General features: G+C 43.9%; 1 protein-coding gene across 15 annotated transcripts in view; it reads left to right on the top strand.

Annotated features, from left to right (window-relative positions):
* The window catches only part of LOC121595260 (dual 3',5'-cyclic-AMP and -GMP phosphodiesterase 11), an 89,095-nt gene that overhangs the window by 41,307 nt on the left and 29,651 nt on the right, over positions 1–18,137 (top strand). The window lies entirely within an intron of this gene.

Raw genomic sequence — 18,137 nt, 5'->3', positions numbered from 1 at the left:
CGTTGGTAAGCGTTCGGCTTAATACCTGTGCCTTGTTAGTCTTAGGCGGCGCTCTGGCACCAATCGAACGAGACGAACAAGCACGACTCTGTTCGATAGGTGCTCTGTCAGCTGTGCGATGTCTTATAGAACTGTCATGATGCACTGCAATTCACCTATCTTTTCATCTCGAAAATGAAGCATTTTCATAGTTTAAATGAACATCCATCTGCCGGGGGAAGATTGAACAAATAATTTACTAGTTATTCCCATTCACTATCTACTGTAGCTGTGAAGCGTTTGACAGCCAAGGTACTCACAGCACAGGTGGGTATCGAACATCACAGACAGAATCAACTGACATGTTCGACTCGGTGTTTGTCTTCTTTGTTTGTTTGTGTCTGACAGTGCACCTCCAAATGATTATATGGGTTTGTTCGTGTGGGATGTCGTGTTCGATTGCTGCTAGATCGTCGCCTTAGTTAGTCTAATCTAACATAATCCAACTGATCGTAGTAAAAAATCTTTTCCTTACAAGGTCTGCTATGTTCCTATGAATTAGCCATTCTTTGTAAGATGAGACGTGCTCAAGATAGTAATTGCTCAAGAAGGCCACAATAAAGTACAAAATGGCGCGTCTCATGTATCTTCAAAAAAGTAAATTTACGTAGTACTACAGTGTGGAGTGTTGGCCCTCGCCTAACGTATTCAGAGGAACATTCTTTCAAAGTTCCAAATGTGCTGGCAACCAAAACTCCAAAAAGAGCATCGTTCCTTGGTACACTTTCTATGCAAATATAAAGAAACCCCAAAGCGCGCCAATGCATTGCAGACAGCAGTTCGTTGTATGCATACGCGAAGCATGTGTGTGCATCCGGGGAGAACCTGGTTCACTCTAACTTTGACTTTCGCACGTGAATCCACTGCTGACGGAAGTGAATCCTTTGTTTGGGTTATATTTTCGACAAACGTTGAGAAACGGTGAGCGGTAATACGAGAGCGCGGCGTGCGCGTTCCATTGAATGGAAAATCTTTTTTTTTTGCCGTTCCTATTTTTTATTTCCGCTGTGTGTCGAAGGACGAAATGAATGGCCAAAAAACGGGATGGTAATACGAGATACATTCGTGTATGAATATGTTCCTTTTGGCACTTTTGACTGCGGCATATGATTTTTGAACGCGCGTGTGTGTATGTGTGTGTGCGTGTGTAGTTGCTCTTTCGACGACATTCGAGCTGGCTTGCATGTGCGCGATGAAGGCAGGAAGAGGCTGTATGAATTCCATTTCCGTGTGTCAGAAATCTGAAAACCGGCTGCTGAATATCAGCTGGTGACAATGATAGCAGTTTGGCAGTATCAGTACACCGGGGGAAGCAAGAGTTGGCAGCAGGGGGGCCGCCGGAAGCTGATTCGAAAAGCAAGGGCAGTAAGGGTAGAGAGCATATAGGCTACCTTTCGCAACGGGTTGGCTTCTGGGATGGCGACAACAGCTGCATTGCCGAATTTTTCGCCAGCACACTTCGTTGCATTACGGTTATGTGGTGCGCGTTATTTATGAGGCACTGATTCTCCATTTTTTTGCACATTGTTCTGCCGTGCTATACCGCAATAACAGCCGACAGCAAAGAAGCGTAGAGCAGACTGTACCGAGCGAGCAGAAGATAAAATTCAATTTAACTTTCCTGCGTCTTGGGTTTGGTCAGGTCGTCTCATTTCGCCCGGCTTGCTTTAAAGTGTCCCCTGGCCGACCGATGGGACGCGTTCGTTGATAAATTATCGGTCCTGCCAACAGCCAGACCGGCCCGAACAATGCTTGTTTGACGAGGGTATTTGGGTTATAGAGAGCCCTACGAAATGTGTTGTTTCGCACAATATTTGTGTTTTTTTTAAACGACAACAACGAGTGGGAGAAACCACGGAATAATGGCACCGAAGCGGAGAGCGGTGAAGTCAAGCTTTTATATCATTGGTGCGGAAGAAAGTACGTTTGATGAAAAATAATTAACCATTAATTAGCGGTTTGGGGCTCGCTGCGAAATGGGAACGAAAAGGAGGCAAGATATGATTATCCGATGATGTATTTTTCTTGCGCGCTTTTGTCTCGCGTTGGCTGCGGCGATGGTGAAGACGTGCTGACATTGGGAAGACTCTCGATCTACCGACGCATAAAAGCGTAAGGCTTCGCTAAGGCAAAGTTTTTCCCGCCATCGGCACTCGATAGTGGTGAGTGTGGTGGGTCGTCAGAGCAGAATGTTGATTTGCGGACTAAACTTTTTTTCCAGCAAGCTCTGGAGCAAGGTGTACGCCCTGTGGGGTGGGGTGGGGTTGTTAGGGGAGGTCTGGGAGTATTTGTAGAGTGTTTTAAATTTTAATGAAATTCTGCGTAAAAAGGAACGAAAACGGATAATGAATTAATTCTCTTCTTCTTCTTTGGCTCAACAACCGATGCCGGTCAAGGCCTGCCAACACACTTGTGGGGTTGGCTTTCAGTGACTTATTGATTTCCCCCCATAGCAGGATAGTCAGTCCTACGTATGGCGGCACGGTCTATTTGGGGCTTGAACCCATGACGGGCATGTTGTTAAGTCGTACGAGTTGACGACTGTACCATGAGACCGGCTTGAATTAATTATTGAATGAATTAATTATGTGTTTGTTTTTTTTAGTAAATGAAGAACGTTTCTAGTTGAATATTGGGAGACATTTTTTATATGAAAATATTGGCTTGATGTTTCATTGATGAAATTTATAGATTTGTAATTATCTTGAAAATCTTCAATATATCCTGATAGCTCAACCTTAGTATAATGCATAGTTTTTGCAAGATTTTATTAAAACTCTATTTTTTACATAAATTATTTAATTTACAATTCCTATTGGACATCTACACCCGCTCAGGTCTTGTTGCAAAAATTACAGCCACAACTATTGGAATTATCAACTTAAACTAAATAGGCAAAAAAAAATTACAACATCAAAATTTTGAGCAATTTCTGCAGCAAGCACGAAGCTCCCCATAATTATTGGTTTGGCAGAGCCTTAGCTCTTCTATAAATTTACACATATTTTTAGTATATTTATATGTATATACTTATAAACAACCCTGCAACTCAATCATTTGGAATACAATTAGTGATGGGTATAGTTATCAATAATCCTAATTCGACTCCGATCCGACTTTGAAAATTACGAAGCCGGCTCCAGAAGGCAGGTCCGCCCAGCATTGTCCAGAGCCGTTTAAAATCCTGGAGATATCTGAAATGGTCTGGAGTCGTCCGGAATCGTCCAGAGTCGTTCAGAGTCGTCTGGAGTCAGCCAAAGATGGCCAGTGCAATGTTTTTGTGGTCAGGCATTCCATCTCCGACTTCGACTCAGGCTAACTACCGACGACTTTGGACGACTCTGGACGACTCGCAACGACTCAGGACGACTTTGGACGACTCTGAACGACTATGGACGACTCTCAACGACTGAGGACGACTTTGGACGACTCTGAACGACTCTGGACGACTCCGGACGACTCCGGATGACTCCGGACGACTCCGGACGACTCCGGACGACTCCGGACGACTCCTTACGACTCTGGACGACCTCGGACGACTCCAAACGACTCCAAACGACTCTGTCTCCGGATGGAGTAGGAATGGAGTTGTGGGTGCGGTCCAAAGAGCACACCACTAAGTACAATCATTGAAACTATAGAAACAAAACACTTGCTTCAGCCTATCATTTGCTTGTTTTTATGCCCAAATAAGACACCCAAAGAGGCGCGCATTTTATCAGAACATTTGCACAAATCAAAAATGACATTTACCTCGGATTATTACATTTACGTGCGAATCCTGTTTCGCCGAAAGTGTTGCCACTGGCAGAAAAAACGCTCCACAGCTAGCCACGGCGGCCCCCCCGCACGAAGCTGTGCTAGAACTTTTAAGCTTTTGCATCAATTCAATTACAACGTGAACAATTATCTACCGCAGGGTTTAAGAAAATTTAATTAGGCAACAAACTTTTTGGAATCTTCCCCGACCGCACGCTTCGCGTGTGAGCTTGTTTCCCGCTTGTATATCATAATCCCATTTCTCGAAGAGAATGACACTCAAACCCACGCCACAGTTGTTTCCTCCTCCCGCCGCACATCAAATAAATCTGCTCGATAGGAATGTGTGTGTGTGTGTGTGTGTGTGTGCTATAGTTGTGTGTCGCATTTAATTTAATCATCTCCAGTTGAGGAAGAAGTCATCTCCAGCTGAAGGCAGAGGCACTCGCCTGTGATGACTTAAAAGCGGGACCGGAGACCGGAACACAACAGCACAGCAGCATATTGCCCGGCCTGTGCTGCCTACCGCAAAGGGGGAGCTATCCCTTACACAGGGCGGTTGAGAAACCATCAGTTAAACTTTACTCGCACTCATTCACCTAATTGCCTGATCGCTTGATGGCAGCCACCCGTCCACGGGCGATGGGGTAGCGGTTGCCCAGGACTGTGTCTGGTCTGTCAGCCTAAATTATGGCTTCACTCAGGTGCGCAACCGAAGCGGTAAAACTCTCTTCACCAAGGCTATGTGTGTGTGTGTGGGGGCACCGCACACGAGACGAAGTTCCATTTTGTGTCGAGGGGGATAAATTATTGTTTTATTTATTCCGACTGGTTGTTGTGTCTATCCCGACGGTCAAAGGCAATGGAGATGTTGAAAAAGGATTGTTTGAATTGGAAAAAGCAACTGCCAGGCCCAAGGCGCTCGTACATACTCTCACACAAACACACACACCACCTGCAGGTAATGAGTTTACGATGAAAGTAGAAACAGATCCTGCTCGCGCAAAAGCTGCTGCTTGCCCTGTAATTTCACCGCCGCACAGTATCTCTTTCATTCATTATGGCTGACAAAAAAGTTTACTGCCGTGTCGGGAAAAAGGGAAACGAATCACTTTGGACATTAATTCTTTTCCCCTTCTGGAGGTTTTTTTTTCTCCGAGTTTATTTTGTTGTTATCTCGCCCCTTTTTGGCACAATGCAATGTGGCAAACTCGACCGAGTTTAGTAAGTTTAGAGCAGCGTTTCTTTTATTTTTTTTTCCCCTATCCCTCGCCATCTCTGTTGCTACAAAACGCAACTGGCTGTGTAAATGCGATTAAAAACAACCTTTTCGGACGGTTCAAGGGCTACCGGACATCATGAATGGAGACCGGGAAAGACAGACCAATCGCTCAGTAGCACAGCGAAGCGAGCAAAATTGCACGGGGGGGAGACACCGTTGAAGGAGGGAAAATAGCGCGGCGGGAAACCGGAACGAGATTTCCGCTGCCCTCTCTGCGGTGGCGGTGACGAGAAGCGCCCGAGTAACCGGGAAACAGCGTGAAGTCGGTGAGAAGGGCTGCCTGAAAACCCGGTGAATGGAATCGCGTCCGATCGAAAGTTGAGCGAACTTTGCGCGACATTATTGCTTCTAATTTTAGCCGACGCGCGGTTCGTTGGTTGGAGCTCGATTAATAGAGCGATAGTGTGTAGTTTATCTTCTCTCTTTTTTTGTCCTTTCTGGCTGTGCTCTGCTGTGTTGTGCGTCAACCGACGTCAGTGCACGCGGCAAGATGCATGCAGTGTAAGGTGTGCTTTGTTTTTTTTAGAGTGTGTATGTGTGCAATTTTGTTTCAATTTGATATTGAAAATAAATCGCTTTCATGACGTTGGTAGTGATGTATGGAAGTTAAAATACACCATAAATAAATAAAGAAATAAATGATACCTATTTTGGTAGGACGTACCATTCCTTAGGGAAAGGCATTTATACCATAACGAGTGTCGATCTTTGCTGTCAAATATCAATAGTGAAAGTTGTTATACTTTGTTGTCAAGGTCTTTGAAAGAGAACAGGTCGATGCGTTTCGAGTAAATTGACAGAAAGCCATGGGAAAAATTTGACAGTGAAATTGAACATTGTTTATGGACGTTGCTATGCTAATGAGAGTTTTGTTCAGCAGTTTCCACCCATTTCCTTTTAGAATATTAAAAGCATTATAATCCAATTATAATATTACATGGCTGATACAAACCAAAGATATCTTTTATTATTTGTCGCCGGGTTGTAAGCAAAGGACGGTATGCATATTGTACCAGTGTGTGCCCATTGGATGTTTCATTTTACTCTCAGTGTTTAATTGAAAGTAAATAGGACTTCTTTTACCCAGTTGGAACATCTACTGTGCTGCTCCAGAAGTGATTGACTGTAAGAAATTCAACCAATATAATCTTCCTAATGGTAAATTCGTCCACTTTTTCGCGTTTGTACGCGTCCACCGTTTGTTTGTAAACACTTTTTCATGAAACTGTCAAAAGCGAGCTGAAAATGTAACCTAGCAACGTCCTAGCAACCTTTGCATCGACCTATTCTCCTTAATAGATCTTGCTTTGCTGTATTGGCTTATTGGCGATTTGTTTTGCTTGACAATTTTTGTTCTGACAGTTTTACTGATGTTTGTTTGATTTGGTCCATTGTGGTACATGAATTTTGTAAAATATTGGTTGAATTCTGTTTAAAACATTGATTCAGGGTATAATAAAACTATTTCTATACATTAATTCCTCCATTCCACTTCACGCTTCCCTTACTCGCTGTTTCATATCGCTGCTCTCAGCTAGAGTTGAGCTAAATGACCTGCAGCAACACATTTACCTTACCAACCCGACCATATGATCGTTGAAAGAATTTCAACATAAAAGGATTTCCCGCTAAAATCGTTGTGACCCTTTTTTACGCTTATTCGCGCATGCGTGCTCGCAAATTCAATTTTATCCCAATTTAGCCCCAAACAGGTGTGATCGGTTCGGGAAACTTAATGTGCTTGAGCTTTGAACTATCCTTTTAAAAGCCGGCTCTTGCTTAAAAGCGGATTGGCCTCAAGATTCAATTTTGAGAACCTCTCTTTTGGTGCTAAAGATAGTACCTGTGATGGCTTTTTAGGGTTCGGCGCCACTATCCCGCACTATCCCGAAATGCGTGCCGTGGAGATGGCACAAAGTTCACGCACTCTAGCAAGGGCGGCTATAATTAAAAGCTTTCGACGCTGGTTGCGGTCTCACGGTAGGTGTACATATTGTCTGCCGCACGCTACATATGCCCTTACCGCTACACCTGTGGCGTAAACTGCATGGCGTGGTTTATTAATTTATTTCATATTCATGCAGCTGACAGTGAATGCCAAAAGGGAGAGTATCTTATAGGAGCGAGCTGCGTAAGCTTCATCGTGATGTTGATTTACGTTTATAGATAGAAAAATAAATAGCTTACTTTGTGCTCGCTTTGGGTTTACCATGGGAACTGAAATGTATAAAGGATGATTTAAGTAATGTGTAGTTTTTTTTTAGAAAGTCTAAGTAGTTTTTTTTTTATATTGAAGAGAAATGTTCGCTTAATTACATTGATGTTTTGTGTATGATCATAAATTTACTTTGTCGTACTGTTACCTACAATTTTATTTTAACAAAGCATTTTTTTAAATCTTCCAATCCCTTAATGTCTCCAATACTTCAATGGATCTTAAAACACATACACAAAAAATACAAAACATCAAACGACGAGAAGACAAATCATTCCAGCAACTCAACCGTTTTCCATCACCGCTTACGGGCGGTTGCGGTTAAACTTTGACATATTCGACTTTTTGTTCGGTCCTACACAAATTTGGCTACGATCCCACGGAACGAGCATTACAGCAAAAAGATAAGGAACGAAAAAAACTCCCCGCTCTTCACCGCTTCTGTTGACATACACACACACACTCGGACACATACCCAGTTTCGGCAATTTTTCATTACAAGAACGCATCGCAAAGAATTAGCCTCCCACACCTGACCCCTGCCAGGGATTGATCCGTTCCGGGGCTTCTGGTGCCTTTCTTCTAACGCTGGCCCCGAGAGCGAGACCGAAAGTTGCAAATGTGACTCACTTTTTCAGCAACATTAGCTGAAATGTCGCACACAAATGCGGCCCAATTACTCACCCGAGCCGCTGCCCAAGCTGTGCCGACGAACCGGTAAGCTGTGCTAATGCCGTGGACAAAGTGGACCCACAAAATATGGAACACAGCCTTCAGTCAGCAGGCTGGCTGTGCCATAAACCGTGGGGCCCCTCTTTCCGTCGGTCCGAGGAGCTCGGGAGGATTTTCCCGAGACGGCGGTGTAGCACGGGATCGGAACAAAAAGAAAACCAACGGACCCAAGTCCCCTCACGGTGGGGTGGGTGTACATCTTTGTTTCAAAGGCACGCTACTGCGTCCATCCAGCTGTGTGTTCTTGTCAATTTTTCAATCCTGATTAGGGATGCTTTAGTGAGGATTTGCCCGTGTACCATCCGATTCGCGCCCAAGCCAACATTTACAAGCCGGTCGGTTACAGCTGCTGGCAGTGGTTGGGTGGCGGAGTTTCGGTCAGTTCTGCAGGCGACATTAATGTGATCTCGTTTTTCAAAAATATCCACTGCTGAACCGTTCTCATTAGGTTTGTTATTCTAATGAAGCAAACCGTGAATGCAGAGCATATGTGCGGCGAGTGAAAGATTATTGGGATTTAATTTTTTTCTGATACACTTTCATGTTATGGCAATTCATATTGGAATGTGTCGAAGATGGAAGAAAAATTAACATTTTTTAACTCTTCTACCAGTTTACTTGAATAATTTGACAGCTACCACCGACTTCATGGGTCCGTTTAATAACATTCTACCACTTTAAGAATTCACTTAAGGATATTGTGTATTGATCAATTCATCGGGATCTTGAGGATCCTATATGAATTCACTAAAAGTTATGATGCTTTTATATATAGTGGATAGTGGTTTTGTACAAGTAACAAAAACTACTGATGAATATGATCAAAATAATATATTTTACGCAAATTTTTTACTGAGCCTATGTTTAAACACAATTTTTGATTGTCATCTTTGATGGTCACAATCTTTGGGAAAGACTAACTTGAAATATGAAAATAATGTTTTCTTTTTGGTATACATACGACCAAGCATTTTACTTTTTTCTTTAATTGCGGCCTTTCACGATACTAGCCAGCTTTTGTATATGGAGTTTGACAGTTGGTGGCTGAAATCATATCAATACTCCAAACAAAAACCACACAAAAAGAAGTCTGCGATTTTCAGTCTAGAATATTTAAGCCTCAAAGCTAGAATTAGATTCGAGTACCTGCTCGAAAAAATTCAAATCAAACAGAGTGTTTTCCTTTATTCCAAGGTGAATTAAAGAGATCAAGTGATGGAATCTAGAATCATAGTGTATGTAGACCAGGTGGGCAATACAGGTGGGCAATTATAGGAATGATATAGGACCCCTAGTGTTTTATGGGTTATTTTTAATTAGTTTTATTCAATTCAATTCAATTGTACATTCTTGGTCTGTTTTTTCATTGAATTACTCAGGATTTATCGTTCAAATGATTTATATACTGTTCAAAGTAACTCTAGATACCTCAAAAACTTGCAATTTATCGGGTTACACAATGTTATCCTGTATTCTGCGACTGAATGAATTCACTTTTTCCATTGTTAACGATTATCTGTTGCAGAGCATCAAACTATTTCCAACTTCGATATGCTACGACCAGGAATTGTGATGTTTCTCATTTTCACTTGGCATGCACTGGCCAGCAGAAAAAAAAATAACTAGAGATGAAATTTATGCGTTGCATTTAGCTTGGTCCAATTAAACTTCCTCACAGAAGTATTGTCATGCCATCTTTCCTACCTTTCCCTTCTTTTTTGCTGTTCGAAACATTTTAACAATCGTTTCTAGAATTTGTTCAACTCTTTCTACCGATTCAAAATTGGAAAAGTTTCGCAGTATACCCAAGAAGATTACTGTTTGTGTCGCAACTAATACAACTTTCAGCAAATCGTTCACTACCGCTAGTGGGACCGGTGGCGCGATGCATCCAGCGTGTCCGAAATGCTCAACCTTGCTGCGCAATAGCACAATCTCCGCAAACCATCTACCTGGTCCTGGGGAGATTTATTGAATTTTCATTTTTCCTCCCAAAACTTGAAACAAAGAAATAAATGGTTTGTTGCTCATTCGGCATACGGTGGGTGGAGAAGAAAAAAAATGGAACCATTTTAAGCGTGTCCACCCATTCTTGCCCTCATTGCTGTCTGGGGCGGGATGTGCGCGAATCTTCACGATGAGGAAAGATTGTTCTGGAAAATTAACCTCTACTTCAACACTGCCACATTCCGCACGATGCTGTGAAAGATGGTGAATTGCTTCTGTTTCCGGGAAATCTTGCCTACCGCTTGGCAGTCGTTGAAGCTGACAACAAACCGAAGCCGACAAGCGTGAGAGGGGTGCCGTTGACGCGCTACTCGGACCTGCCATGCTGCTGCTGCTGCACCATGATGATGATGATGATGATGACGATGATGAGCATGGGCATGGCGATACTTATTGGGAGCTCGAGATGTAGTTTAGTAAAGCATATTTTGTCGTTATTCAATTTGTTTTCCCCGTAACTCAAGCTACTGGAACAAACTGCGTTTCCGAAACTGTGTCCAGCTGGCAAGAAGTGAGCGATTTTTCGTGGAAAGTTAATAAATCGAGAGTTGCGTCAATTTCAGGGAGAGAACTTGGGAGGACAGTGTTTTCTGCTTGCTTCGGTATATTGTTATTGGATTTCTAAATAATATTAATACTACAAATACTGTTCTTATTCAAATCATGTTATGTATTGGCATTCTTTTAAAGTTCATCAAAATAAAAGTATCAAACGTTAAATTTGTTCTCAAAATGTAACACAATTGTCTAATTCAAAATTGCCAAATATTTCGGCTCCTTTTTCTCTTTTGAGTGTTGTTTGAAGCTCTCCTTTCTTAGCTATCATAAAAGTAAAGCTATCATTCGTGTATTACAATAAAACACCCTAGGTAAAGCTTCCTTTACTTCTATATTTTTAAGCTCCGACGTGTGCGCAATTGGCTTTGTATTAATTTTGCGTTTGCCCGTAGACTGCAAAGAAAAGCCGCCCGCCCTCTGCCGAACGGATCATTTCCAAGTCATTGTGATTGACGATTTTCTTCCCTCATTTAGCGGAAGAAAACGCATAGCAGCCGGCCGGCCGGCCGGGTCGGTACAGGGTCTTGTTGTGCACACCGCGCCAGTGTTTGTGCGCCTCCGCATGAAAGCCCGGGTGCCAGAAGATAAACTTTTGCTCGACAATAATTTATCACCCGTCTTGTCAGTGCCGCAGCCGCCGCACACGGTGTTGTTTGTTGATGGAATTGGCTGTTGTCCTGCGTACGTGGAGGCAAGGAGGCTCCCCGGCTACGACGCTCCGTGACGACCGTGATCGCGTTGTCTTCGATCCTGTTGTTGTTCCCTCATGCCCCAAACCTCATTTCTGTCCTCATTGTAGACATCAGTGTGTAGGAGACATCATCATTTGAAGATTAATTATCCAGCAAATGCACACCGCAGGGCAGTTGGGGGAACGCGGATGGTGTCTTGCTTGTTTGTGGAGCGTTTGCGAGGAGGAAACTGTTCACCAAGAATTTCACCCGCGAGTTGTGGAAGTAGGGGGAAAAATTAACTTTTTGTCTCTGGTGCTACTTTTATGGGTAAAATTTCCCATCTCGTTGTATGTAGCGTCTTTGAGCGCTATAGCTTAGCGAGCGAGCTCTATTGCTCGCAGCCACGAGGTTTAACTTTCCTTTTTTGTGTTTGAAAATGGGATGATTTCTGCACCTTTCGCCGAAGCAAGAACAACCGCTTAACCGATATAACTCTACCGCTTAGCACAATGGCTACAACACGGGCGGCAGCAGCAGCAGATCCGACTGCTGTTTGTGCTGCCATGCGCGTTCCAATGATTGATTTATTGTTGGTTATAAATAATCCTTAGAAGGAACGCGGAAGAAAGCCATCCTGTTCGGGGGAAGTTTTCCGTGAAAAAGTCGTTAAAGACGACGGGAAGCGCGATTGATTCAACTTTAAAGACAGGCGGGCCTTGGATGTTCGACGGTCCGTATTGGCTGTCGGGTTTATTGTAGCTCTTTTAGTACTGCGTGTACCTCGTTTACTTAAAAAACGGTTTAACGCACTTCACTGGAGTATGTGGCAAAATGGGAGAGTTAGAGTGACATATCTATCCATGATGTGTTTATCTATATTTTGTGTCTATCTGTTAACTTGGATCCATAAGCCATTTATATTCTTGTAGATATTCTCTTGAAACACAATAATAAAAACTTTTTGGAGAGATTATGTTAATACAATGTTCTATTCATCACGCTGAATTACAAAAGCTGAAAAAACACGTCCAATAACCAGAATGGGACATTAAAACGACATTAACCAAGACCTTTTACATTCGCCTCAGCGAGTTCTCTCTTGTTTCTTTCTTCAAGGAACTCTAGAACATCTGAAAGCTGCTGGAGCATGTGTGTTAGAATGATAAAAGCGAAAGATGCTTTATTCGAATAAGATAACTCGATTATTATCGCATTGAAGACTTCGTTACTGTTTTGAATACAATTTCCAGTATATCTACAACGATGCTTAACGATGTCATTTATTCCTCAAGAAGGATACTGTTTTAAGTGTAAATATTAGTTTTAATACTCCTACAAAATTCATTTCATTTTTTTTTTACTTTGACTTTGATTTCCATGGGAATCATCCTTATGGATGTATTGAAATTCTCTGCATTTGACTGCCATTGGGGGCTTTTACGAAATGAGCCTGTTTTAAATGGACCCGTTTAGCCTGTTTATTGGCTGTTTTATATGAAGTTTGACAGTCATCGGCTGAATTAATTTCAACCGTCCATACAAAACCACACTCAAAACAAGCCTCAGCCAAGATTATTTCAACCTGCAACACGGCGATTCGTCGTGGGTGCGATCGGGATACATCACCAAGGATTGATTATTTGTTGCTGAGGAATAAGTATTGTGTCAAGAAAGGTTGTATGCATTTATTCAAAAATTAGTTGAATTGAAAGTGAAAAAATAAATCATTAAAAGCTGTGAAACAATTAAAAAAAACCTAATAATTAAACGGTACAAAAGGCTACAGTTCATTCCTGCTACCTTTTTTCGCCATTCATTGTTATTTTGTTCATTGCGAGCAGCAAAACAAACACTTTTTTCGCGCTCGATGGGCGTGCAAGCAATTTTGCTAATGCATGCTTCTTATATCCCTCTTCACTGTGAGCTACGCAAAAAAGTGGAGCTTTACCGAGTGGATTTACACCATACACCATGGATTTACATGCCATGCACATCAAACAAAACAAACCAAAAAACCCAAAACAGATCCCACGTTTACACTGATATTTATTGCAAAATTATCCCAAATCGCGCGGTGCGCGTGTATTATCGTGTGAGTGTGCGTGTGTGTGTCTGCATCATACATCATCTCCAGTGGCAACGATTAAGTTCAACTTCTCGCCAAACTTATCGAGAGATTGATGAAATGATTGCGTTCTTGCGTCTTCGTCCCAGGCGACACATCGATACGGAGACACACTGGGAAAAGAAAGGAAACACTACGCCACACAGCAGACAAACAAGTTCATCATCGTGTTTAGTGTTGTGATGTTGCAATCTGCCCCAGCAACAACAAAAAAAAACTCCCACCGGACCATCATGATCATCATCATCAGCACCAAGCTGGGCGACACTCTGATCCTATAAGGTCACACACAACGTCCCGTGGAATGGAAATAGAAATATATTGCGTTGCGTTCGTTTCGTTTTGCCTTTTTTTTTCACCCTGCGTTGGCTCTTTTGTGACCTATCCCTGCCCGTTGTGGTTGGCTGGCTGTACGTGAACGTCTCCATTGTGCTTTGTTCCGATGCTACCCGGGCCCCGGGTGGGAGGGATATGTATGTCACACTGAATTCCTGCATCTGGTTTTCTGCATCAACAATAATAGAAGCGAAAGCACAGAACATGGTGGTAACCGCAACCTGTTCCATGTTTTCCATGGCAGCAGCCGGGTCCTTGGCGTTTGGCGGCGTTGTGTGTTCTTTGTGTTGGTGGATAGTGTACCCCCATCCGTCTGTCTGTTTGGCTGCGCTTTGCTTTTGCTATTCACGCAACAACTGCAGAGTTTTGTGTTCTACTATACACCGTGCTATGTTGCCCCCCGGTTGGTTCGTTCGCCGTTATCACCGGTGTCCATCTTTCTGGGTGTGGATCTAACAGCGCGTTCCAAAGTCCTTGTGTGTGCATTTTACCTACAAGCGGAGGGAAAATAAAGAAATTGTTCAGTCCAGAATACGGTCGTAACGAACGATTCCGCGGTCAATCGGTCACCATTCGGAGTGTGACATCACTTCATTGTGAACATCGGCACTCCAACCAAACCACGGTAGGTGGGTCAGGCCGGGCGGTTCGCAGGTCAAGGCGATTCATTCGCCTGCCGACGGCCACGTGCTGTCTGGTGGGAAAGAAGCATATTTTTGCCTGAAACTTTAAGCACCGACAAACACCGGAAACGCTTACGCGCGCCTGTGTGTGATATGCGTTAGCGTGGCTAAGGAATGCCACATTGTGGGAAGCAAATTAGGGCTCGCTGGAACTACCCCCAGTGGTCCGGTCCGGGTTTCTAACCTTTTGTTTCCATTCGGCTTTCGCACGTGCGTGCGCGCCCGACTGTGATAAGAAGATGTGCCAATTCATCATCCTGCCACCGGCCGGGCCGGCGGCGGCATACAGTGGTTGGACCGAACGGGTGGCGCGGATGGTTTGCATGATAAAATGTTGCGTGTGTTGTGTGGGAGTCGGCGAATTCGTCGGTTCTGTTTTTTTGTTGTTTTCTTGCTTTGCTACCGAGCCGACAGGAGAAACACCGGGCTGTGCAGCTAATTCGAAAAAGGCTAACGAATGTGTACGATAGCCGGTACATGGTCGTATTAATTATGCGTTGTTTGGATAGGATTAAATTGATTTATTTCGTGTTAGATAATCTTTGGTGCATATTTCTTTACTAGAGTAGAAAATGGGAAGAGTGTTTTGAGAGGCGCCTTTTCGTGTGGGGAACGTATTTTGAATGCTACTAAGCGTGTGACTGCTACTCAGAAAGCTACCAAAAGGCTTTTGGTGGCATTATTCATAGCCTATTTTGCATTTATTTGCGCTATTCAATCCACTACAGAACATGACAAGAATTAGCTTGACGAAACTTAACGACGCAAACCACACCAATGAAATGTATACAATATTATCCTATATTGGAATTTTTCATTGTTGTATGCTTAGTTTGGTGTAGATATAAGGAAAGTTGGCCAAAATCTAGCATCGACTCCAATCCGACTCCTAAAAATTCGGAACCGACACCGAGAGGTATGTCAGGCCAGCATTATTCGGAGCCGTCTGAAAACGTTCGGAATCGTAAGAAGTCATTCGAAGTCGTTCGAAGTTGAAGTTGTCCGGATTCGGTGTCGAAAAACGATGGAAGCCATCTATACTGAGAAGAGTCGTAAATCGTCACACGTGCCACTGGTGTTGTTTAGGAAGTGTACGGCCAAAGCAAGAGATGAAAAAATCTAAACGGAATGTAATGACGGCCAGACAATGACCGGCTTGGGGCGACTCCGACTCCGAGATTCTTTCTGATTCCGACCAACTCCAGCCGATACCGACTACGGACGTTTCTTACTTCGGACGACTCCGGACGTCTCCGGATATCTCCGGCTCCGAACGACTCCAACTCCGAACGACTTCGGACGACTCCATCTTCTAACTACTCTGACACCGGGCTCTGCTTCCAATTTTGCCATAGTCGGAATCGGACTTACAGTAACCGAAGTCGGATCGATGTCCTGGGTGCGCTCCAAAGAGCACATCACTAGTTTGCTGCAATTGATGTAAGCACTCTTAACAAGACATGTTATAATGGATTGTAAAGCTCATTTGAAAACTCGTACAAAAGAGTGAATTAGAAAAAAAGTTTTTGCGTACTGAATAAAGCTTTGAAATTAGCCAGCTATTGATTTTAAAAAAGCTGCTTGTAAACGGAACATGGTAACGGAAATCACACGGGCTCTCGCATGTGAGAAGACCCGCATTCTTAATCTGTGCGTTAATCTGTGTTGTTTACATTTTAACTATTTGGATAACATCATCTTATTGAAGCGATCATTATTCTGAGATAACAAAAACTATTGTGGATGAAATCGTTTGATGCAAGGGTTACGAGCTACGTCCGCACTGATAGACAGCACAATCAGTTCAGTTCAATCATAGATAGCACAGTTATGTTAAACGTTTCTTGCAGCTACAAAAAATCCATTTTCAAAATTGAATATCCTGCGAGGAACTTTTTATCACCTCACAATGTATGCAATAGCACTCTTCTTTCCTAGCATGTGCAAAAAATTCTACCCCCGAGCATGAAGCCATTACACACAGCAAAGCAACTGGCAACCTATTCACTACAGAGAGAAAAGAACTATCGCCCTTCGCTCCCTCCATTCCACCCCGTGTTCCGGTACACATGTGAACATAGATCGCTCCCCATCCACCCTCCCCCAGAGTTTCCGTGAAAGCTCTCTTTGATCAGACAACGGCACGGGCCGACGCTGGAACTGTTCAAACAATTTAATCATCGGCAGATGAACGATCTTAGCTGTGTCATCAGTGCGATTGGATGAAATTGATTCCCCGCATCCCCGCCCGCTGATTCTCGCGGCGCCCTGATTAAGCGAGAAAGGCTTCGCCGAACGCGCCTGCCTGGTTACAAGGCAGGAATGTTGCGCTAGAGCTTTTCCACGAATTACATATTCCATTCGACCGTTCATGCCGCTTCCCCCATCCACCCAACCCTCCCAGCGCGGTAGCGCGCCCTATTAATGCACACTGGACAAGGGTAACAATTCAAACAAAAAAAAAGAACGTCGTGAAGAAACTTAGCACCATACTGGCCAAAGGGAACCAAGAAAAAGGCAGGAAGAAAAACAGACAGAGCAGCGTCGTCACCATGGAACGACCACCCGCACGATGGATCGATGCTGCTCGTTTCCTACCCACTTACCCCGGCCACTACTCCTACCTTCAACCCTCCTGGTGGTGGAATTTCACTTTCAAAACTCATTCGCCATCATTGCCGCGAACCACACAGTGTGCCGTTCTGCGGGGAGGGTACCGTTTCCAACACAAGTGGGCCGGCAGGGTTAGCGTAAGGGCATGCCGAGAAGCGGCGTCTTCTTCGTTTCGCGGAAACGGACCGCATACTAATGAAACAAAGTGCGAGATCATCGCTACTGCATTGCAATAGTTGCCGATTGCTATACAGCGAACAAAAAAAGCTGTAATGTTTCCGAGTCATTCGTGCCCACTTCCCCTCCTTCGGGGGTCGGCTGTACCACGTCCATCACCATCACCCACAGCATTAATGGGCTCGCTGTGCGGGTCGTTCTTCGTTTTATTCTTGTCGTTTAAATTTCATCGAACCAAGCTACCACTCGCGTTGGCAGCTTGGCACTTCTACCCGACGCCGTCGCCTCCCTGCCATCCCACCCCGACATCCCGACAAGTTTCATAATTTATCTTCAATCACACTTTTTGGGCAGGGAGAGTACACCGATCATAAATAGAAAATTTAAGTACCGAGCACGCGAACACGATCGAACCGTTTGCCGTTTGCCATTATGGCGGTTAACGTAATGTGACTGTTTGACAATTCCAATCGGCCAAACGCTAGTGGGGTGCTGCGCGCGCGCGTTCCCGTACATGGTGCGCCGAACATGGGCCACCAGGCGTCTCCATTAGGGTTGTCCATTAAAGGAGGAAATGCATCGCGTGCCGGTTGACTATCAATTGGTGGTTCGTACAAAGTGCTCCCTGCGGCTGGGCCGTCGTGCCGGACAGTGAAAAATGCATTGGTCATCGGTGTTTGTGCGGGCCACCTTTTCGGCGGCTAGTGGCGCAAATGGTGCGAATGTTAGTATTACAACGGAATGATTAAGCAAGAAAACTGTGTTCACACCATCCGCATCCATCCTGTGTTGTGCGGGAGAAGGGGGTGGAAGTGTTTGCGCCCGAACGGCAGAAAGTGGGGTAGCATTTTTGAGTGACAGCAATTAATGTTTTTACTTGCAATGCAATTAATGTCTTGTCAGTGTCTTACAGACGTTCGACACGAAAGCAAAGTTT

The sequence above is a fragment of the Anopheles merus genome, chromosome 3R, assembly GCF_017562075.2.
Source record: "Anopheles merus strain MAF chromosome 3R, AmerM5.1, whole genome shotgun sequence".
Taxonomy (NCBI): domain Eukaryota; kingdom Metazoa; phylum Arthropoda; class Insecta; order Diptera; family Culicidae; genus Anopheles; species Anopheles merus.
The sequence above is the reverse complement of the archived record's forward strand: the minus strand, read 5'-3'. Positions and strand labels throughout refer to the sequence as shown.